This window comes from Theropithecus gelada, chromosome 4 (assembly GCF_003255815.1).
Source record: "Theropithecus gelada isolate Dixy chromosome 4, Tgel_1.0, whole genome shotgun sequence".
Lineage (NCBI taxonomy): Eukaryota > Metazoa > Chordata > Mammalia > Primates > Cercopithecidae > Theropithecus > Theropithecus gelada.
The window spans coordinates 161,716,439-161,723,867 of record NC_037671.1 but is presented as its reverse complement, the minus strand read 5'-3'; positions in this window follow the sequence as shown (position 1 = coordinate 161,723,867).

The window sequence follows — 7,429 nt, the reverse complement described above, 5'->3', positions numbered from 1 at the left end:
AGTTCAAATAAATATACATTCATTTGTTTAAATATACCACAGGCCGGGCGCGGTGGCTCAAGCCTGTAATCCCAGCACTTTGGGAGGCCGAGACGGGCGGATCACGAGGTCAGGAGATCGAGACCATCCTGGCTGACACGGTGAAACCCCATCTCTACTAAAAAATACAAAAACTTAGCCGGGCGAGGTGGCGGGCGCCTGTAGTCCCAGCTACTCGGGAGGCTGAGGCAGGAGAATGGCGTAAACCCAGGAGGCGGAGCTTGCAGTAAGCTGAGATCCGGCCAGTGCACTCCAGCCTGGGCGACAGAGCGAGACTCCGTCTCAAAAAAAAAAAATAAAAATAAAATAAATAAATAAATAAATAAATAAATATACCACAAATCAGGCTGGGTTCAGTGACTCAGGCCTCTAATCTTACCACTTTGGGAGGCTGAGGCGGGACGACTGCTTGAGACCAGGAATTCAAGACCAACCTGGGCAACACAGTGAGACCCCTCTCTACAAAAAAAAGGAAACTGTTTTAATTAGCCACATATGGTGCCACACACTTGTATTCCTCCCTACTTGGAAGGCGGAGACAGGAAGATCCCTTGAGCTCAGGAGTTCAAGGCTGCAGTTAGCTGTGATCACAACGCTGCACTCCAGCCTAGGCAACAGAGTCAAAGACCCCGTCTCTTTAAAATACGGCTAGATAGATAGATAGATAACTCAAATATGATTGCCATAAGAAGAGAAAAGTCACGATCTTTATACCAACAAGATGAATAAAACACACAAAAAATAGAAAATATGTATCTGTCCAACTTTTGTAGGGCTCTCGTTCACACCCGAGAGCAGCTATAGTGGAAAAAACACCCCGGCATGGGGCTGGCTCCATGGGGACCATAGTTGGTCACTCTGAGCCTCCTCATTACCTCCTAAGACTATAGTTTCCTAATCCTAAAATCCTGCTAATCTTGCTGATCTTTTCTGTCAGTGATTTGAGAAATGCTTTTCAGAGTTTTCTTTTGCATGTAAAAGAAAGCTTTGTTTTTTTTTTTTTTTTAAGATGGGTCTTGCTCTGTCACCCAGGCTGGAGTGCAGTGGCAGAATTGCAGCTCACTGGAGCCTCCAAATCCTGGGCTCAAGCAATCCTCCTGCCTCGGCCTCCTGAGTATCTGGGACTACAGGTCTGCACCGCCACACCAGGCTATGTATTATTATTATTATTATTATTATTATTATTATTATTATTATAAAGATAGGGTCTCACCATCTTGCTCAGGCTGGTCTTAAACTCCTGGGCTCAAGCAATGCTCCCCCTGTGGCCTCCCAAAGTGCAAAGAAAACTTAACACCTTTATCCACAGTGTGATTTTCTTTTCTCTTGATGCTGTGATTTATCCCCTTGATGTCAGTGAAGCTGGGGTTGTTTTGAAAGACTTAAATCAATACTTTCATTGAGAAAATTGGACCTTGCTGGCTAAAGATGAAAAGCTGGAACCCTTTCCAACAGCTCATTTCTGTGGGCTGAGATCAGGGGCAGATGGCTCAGTGTCCCTTGAGGTGATTTGATTACCCGTCACTGCCGGACGCCTGGTCTGGGTACGTGAAGAGAAGCACAGACAGACAGCTGTAGTTACACTGTTTAAAAAAACAGAGGTACTTTTTCAATTCAATGACAGGAAAGCAAAATGCCCCTTCAGATTTGAAGGAAAAGTAATTTTTTTCAAAATGGAAAATTTATTCCTGTCTTAAAGGGTCTGTTTCAATAACACACTCCCTTCGGGCTGAATCTTGTCCTCTAGAGTTCCATCAAGCTTGGTTAAGAAAATGTCCCAATAAAAAGCTCCATTAATTCCAAAGACTCATAGAACTAGAGCGCTGAGGGAGAAACTTCAGGATCATACAATGCTGAGTTCAACTCTTTTGTTTTTCAGTAGGAAGCCAGTGACCTCCTGGCATTTTGGTAGCACATAACCACACAGTTTACCCAGTGGGGTGGATAGGAAGGTGCATGAGTGTCCCACGAAGGCTTTTTGGTTGCATAATCAGAAACCTACTCCAACTACTTTAAATAAGGAAGAAAAATCAAAAGGAAGTCATGTGATGGAAAGAATCCTGGGGGCTCTCACAGAATCCAAGGACAAAGGGTGCATCTGAAAATCACTGGAAACCTGAGAAACTCCAAAGCCTTCAGGAACCCTCTGAGCATCTTCCACCTCTCAGAAACCACAGGGCTTCTTGCATACCTGCTCCTTCATGTTGCACCCGCCCGCCCAACCTGCAACCCCATCTTTCTGGCTTCAACTCTCAGCTCCAGCACGCACCACGGACTGACTCAATGTCCCACGTCCTCAAGAGGGAAACCCATTTGGTTCTCTTTCACTGTCATGCCAGCCTGGCCACTGGTGAGTCTACTGAGGGGACCCTCAGGTCAAGTGTCCAATTGTAGTGCCCTCACCAGAGGCTTGGAGCTGGGGAGGCAGGGCCACTTATTCAGCTGTGGAAGTGACCCAGAGGCAGGAAACGATTGGCATCTTTTATAACTTGAGATGGTTTGTTCTCCAGTCATTTTCAAATGACTGTCAAATATGAACAAAATTATAGCATGTCAAAGTAGTTTATGGAATACAGGAGTAGTCTGACACGTTGTTTTATTGTTATTGCTGCAATATCCCACATCTTTAAATTTAAAAATAAGAAAACATATCAATAGGTACAAATAAGACATTTGGTAAAATTCAATAACCATTCATCATTTTTAAATGGAAAAAAAATTGTTAAAACACCATTCAAAAAGCAAATAGCAAGCTAATTAAAATATGTACTAGACGAGAGGTTAATATCTTTAGTATAGAAATATTTCTTTCCAGATTGTTTTTTAAAATTAGCTTCTCAATAGAAAAAAATGGACAAAGCAAGTGGGCAAAAGGCAATTCATACATCCAAAAATACTCAGCTTTATGAGAGATTAAAATACAAAAACAATACTAAAGTATTATTGGTTCTCATCAAATAGGCAAAGATTGAGATAACGATTATACTTAAGGCTATTTAGGGTATGGTAAAATACACATGCAATGTTTTTGGAAGCACATATTGGTAAAACTTTCCGGCTGGGTGCGGTGACTCATGCCTGTAATCCCAGCACTTTGGGAGGCCAAGGCCGGCAGCTTACTTGAGGTCAGGAGTTGGAGACCAGCCTGGCCAACACAGTGAAACCCCAACTCTACTAGAAATACAAAAATTAACCAGGTGTGGTGGTGGGCACCTGCAGTCCCAGCTGCTTTGGAGGCTGAGGCAGGAGAATCGCTTGAATCTGGGAGATGAAGGTTGCACTGGGCAGAGATTGTGCCACTGCACTCCAGCCTGGGCAACAGAGTGAGACACTGTCTCAAGAAAAAAAAAAAAAAACTTTTCTGAATAGCCTTTTGGTATTATTCAGCAAAAGTCTTAAAATTGATTATGTGATTTTACTAGGAATGTATCAGATGTATTCTGATACTTATGTAAGTAGATTGTACTATAGTATCCCTTAAAATAAAGGAAAATTATAAACAAAAATGCATAACAATTAGGAATTTCAATAATTTATGGTATCATAACAATAAAGAGGACATGAGAAGCTGGATAGAAATAGACATAAAATAGTTTACAGGTTTATTTTTAGGTAAAAATTTTCATATTACCTATGATTTTCATTTTCTTCTTTGTGCTTTTTTATATTTTCCAAAATTTTTCTAAAGCATAGTAATCTGTCATCAAGAAAGAAAAAAAAATGCAAGCATTTACAAAGATGCAAAAGGAAAATAAAATTTTAAAATAGGGACAAATGGGGAAACATTGGAGCCAACCTCCTTGAAATCAGTACCAAGAAAAATGTTAAATGTAGCAATTATTATTTAATATTTTTATTTCCTGTCACTGTGAGAAATAAAAAGGAAAAAAACAGAGATTAGTCCATGGAAAACAGTTTAGAAAAGCTAGCCAGATGCAGTAAAATAGACTCCTTGAATATATCAATCACAGGCCAGAAAATGTAAAATAGTAATGAGGAAAATATGCAAATCTGTGATTCATAAAAGATAATCATATCTCACTTACATTCCTAAAGTTGTTGTGAGGAGTAAAAAAAATAATAGATTTGAAAGCTTTTTGGCATTTTGTAAAAAGTGGTATAATGGTAGGAATAATAATTGTATGACTGTGTTATTTTTTAAAAATTATAAAAAGTATGTGATCCCTTCCAAACAATAGTCACTATTGTCCCTCTTGCCAAAAATCACACTTTGTGATATTAATATGTTCTCATTATTGATGTCCGGCAGAACAGAGCTGTAAAAACAATGGCTTATGGCAGCAAAATGGTCACTATCCTTCTGCCCCCACAACCCTACACCTTTCTGGGTTTGGCACATATAGAAGCCCAGATATGAAGAGAAATCACAGTAGCACAGTTCTAGAGAGAGCAAAGGACTTGGAGCATAAGAACCCAGGGGAGATCCATTAGGGGCATATGTGCTCTGATTGTCTTGCAGATACCACACATGCAATATCCAAGGTCATTTCCACCAACCTCAATTCAGAAAGGGTGAGGGAGTGGAATTCTTCTCTATAGGCAGCAGAGGTCACAGGGGCTAGGAAAAATAACAGGGAGGAGGCAGAAGGTTCAAGAAGAAATCAGAATGTCTAAATAGAAAGGGGTGTGCAAGAATGGGGCCCTGGCTCTAAGGGCCGAGCCCGAAGGACCAGCCCTCACTTAGGAACTGGGAGACAAGGTAAACAGTGTATAGGAGCCACCTCTAACCACTAGCCCCCGTCTCCACTCAGCTTCCTCCTTGGGCTCTGAAATGGTTGAAAGACAAAGCTCAAACCTGCAGTTGAGAACTGTTTTGTGCCTGATTAACTCACATCCTGAATCAAGAACAGTATCTCAAATAGAGAATAATTAATAAATTGATTAAAAAAAGAAAAAGTTTCTGAGGACCTATTTCCAAATGTGTTTTACTTATCTGATACTCCCTCCTGCTTCTCCGTCAGTATCAGGATCAAAATTTAATGTCCCTCATCCCTCCGTAGATGTATGTCTATGCCATACCAAAAACCCAACTACTGGGTTCAAATCCCAGCTTCACCACTTTTAGATGCATGATTTTCATTAGACTGTTTAACTTCCTTGTGACTCATTTTCTTCATCTGAATAATAGTACATAACACTTATTTTATGGGGTGCCAGAAAGGTGAGTAAGATCAGGCAAGGAAATAACTTGAGAGTGCTATATACTGGAAATTGCACCATAAGTACTGGTCTTTAAAAGAATCAATTAACATTATTTTGTTTTTAACATGATACTTGCAAGTTTCATAACACCACTGTTAAAAATGTAATGACCTGTAATCCCAGCACTTTGAGAGGCCAAGGTGAGCAGATCTTTTGAGGCCAGGAATTCGACCAGCCTGCGAAACACCGTCTCTATTTAAAAAAAAAAAGTACAAAAAAGTAGCCAGATGTGGTGGCGCACACCTTAATCCCAGTTACTCTGGAGGCTGAGGCAGGAGAGTCCCTTGAATCTGGGAGGTGGAGGTTGCAGTGAGCCAAGATCATACCACTGCACTCCAGCCTGGGCAACAGAGAGAGATCCTGTGTAAAAAAAAAAAAAAAAAAAAAGATGTAATGAAACAGAGAAACTTTTATTAAATGAGATTCCTCTGAGGAAGTGCTTTATTTTTTTTGGGTAGAAATATTTTGATAAACTGATTAGCATTGAGGGTAAGACCTCAAGGTCATACTTCAGGTGAGAAAAATGCTAAATTGAGATTCAAGAGGCAAGATGCGGAATTCGTTCTACATCTGAGAAAGAAGGAAGAGAAGAAAAGCAAAATGGGGTGGGGGTTGGGGCAGGAGAGAGAGAGGAGAGAGAGAGAAAAAAATTCTTTAGAATTTTATGCCCAGGTTACCTAACCAGGCAGTCATAGGGAGAGAGGGTATCCAGGGCTAGGAGGTCTAGGAGAAAACTATTTCCTCTTGGAATTTAAGAGGAGATTTTCATATAGTTTTGTGCAGTTCTCTCATTTTCCAGGGCATTTGTCCCTGGAGAAACAGTTCTCATCTAGACCCTGGCTAGGGCCAGATGAGTTCTCATCTAGTTAGTTCTCATCTAGTTAGTTCTTATCTAGTTAGTTCTCATCTAGTTAGTTCTCATCTAGACCCTGGCTAGCAAAGTAGATTATGTCTCCAAAACTACTAACAGGGCAACGTGAATTACGTGAGTGTAGGATGAGAAGGGGTACTAGTTTGAAATATCCGCTTTCATATAGATACGGCCAGTAGATTTTTCACTCAGTGCTGCCCTTTTTTATTTTCAGTCTCCCAAAGACCTATCACTTTAGGGAATTTAAGGCATTTCACACGTCTACACACCCAGTTGGTCTAGGGTTCGCTGAGCCTGCTCCTGTGTCTTCTGGTGTCGGTTTCTCCACCCCAGCATATTTACTGGATTTCAGCAAGGGCTAAACTTTGGCAGTTTCACTTCTCTTGCCATACAAACCAGTAGGCCCATTAAGAAAAATGAGCTTCTGTTTATCAATTTACATTTAAATGTGTATGCCTTTCTATTTCTGTTATAACTAGTATTATAGCATTCAATTTCTTCATATCATTATATATATTTTACCTATAAGATTTTAATAAATTGCATAATATTTAATCATATGTATTTATAGTAATTTATGTAACTAATCCATAATGGGTAATGATCATCCTTCTGTACAACTTTTGTTCCCATCTCACTTAAAAGACTTCCCTGTGATAGATTCCTGGTCATGTACCCAGAGGACACGTACACTATTAACGTTCTTAACATATATTTTCTAAGTGTTTTCTAGGGGGGAAATGATACTAATTTATAATCTTACCAGATGCCGCTATCAGCCCTGAGTATTATCAAGTGTTTTAAACTTTTAAGTTTGCCAGGCCTGGCACGGTGGCTCATGCCTGTAATCCCAGCACTTTGGGAGGCCAAGGCAGACAGATCACTTGAGGTCAGGAGTTCAAGATCAGCCTGGCCAACATGGTGAAACCCTGTCTCTACTAAAAATACAAAAGTTAGCCGGGCATGGTGGCACATATCTGTAATCTCAGCTACTTGAGAGGCTGAGGCACAAGAATCACTTGAACCTGGAAGGCAGAGGTTACAGTGAGCCAAGATTGCACCACTGCACTCTAGCCCGGGTGACAGAGTGGAAAAAAAAAAGTTTGCCAATTTCATGTGCAAAAATATCTTGTTTTCATATTTTTGTGTTCACTTTATTTTCATTATTCATTTATTCAGTTAATATTTATTGTGCCACCACATGCCAGGCACAGCTGCAGGCTTTGAACATACAGTAGCGAGCACAGTGCCTCCTTTGTGGGTCTGGGTGTGAGTGAGGGTGCCATTTTACATTAA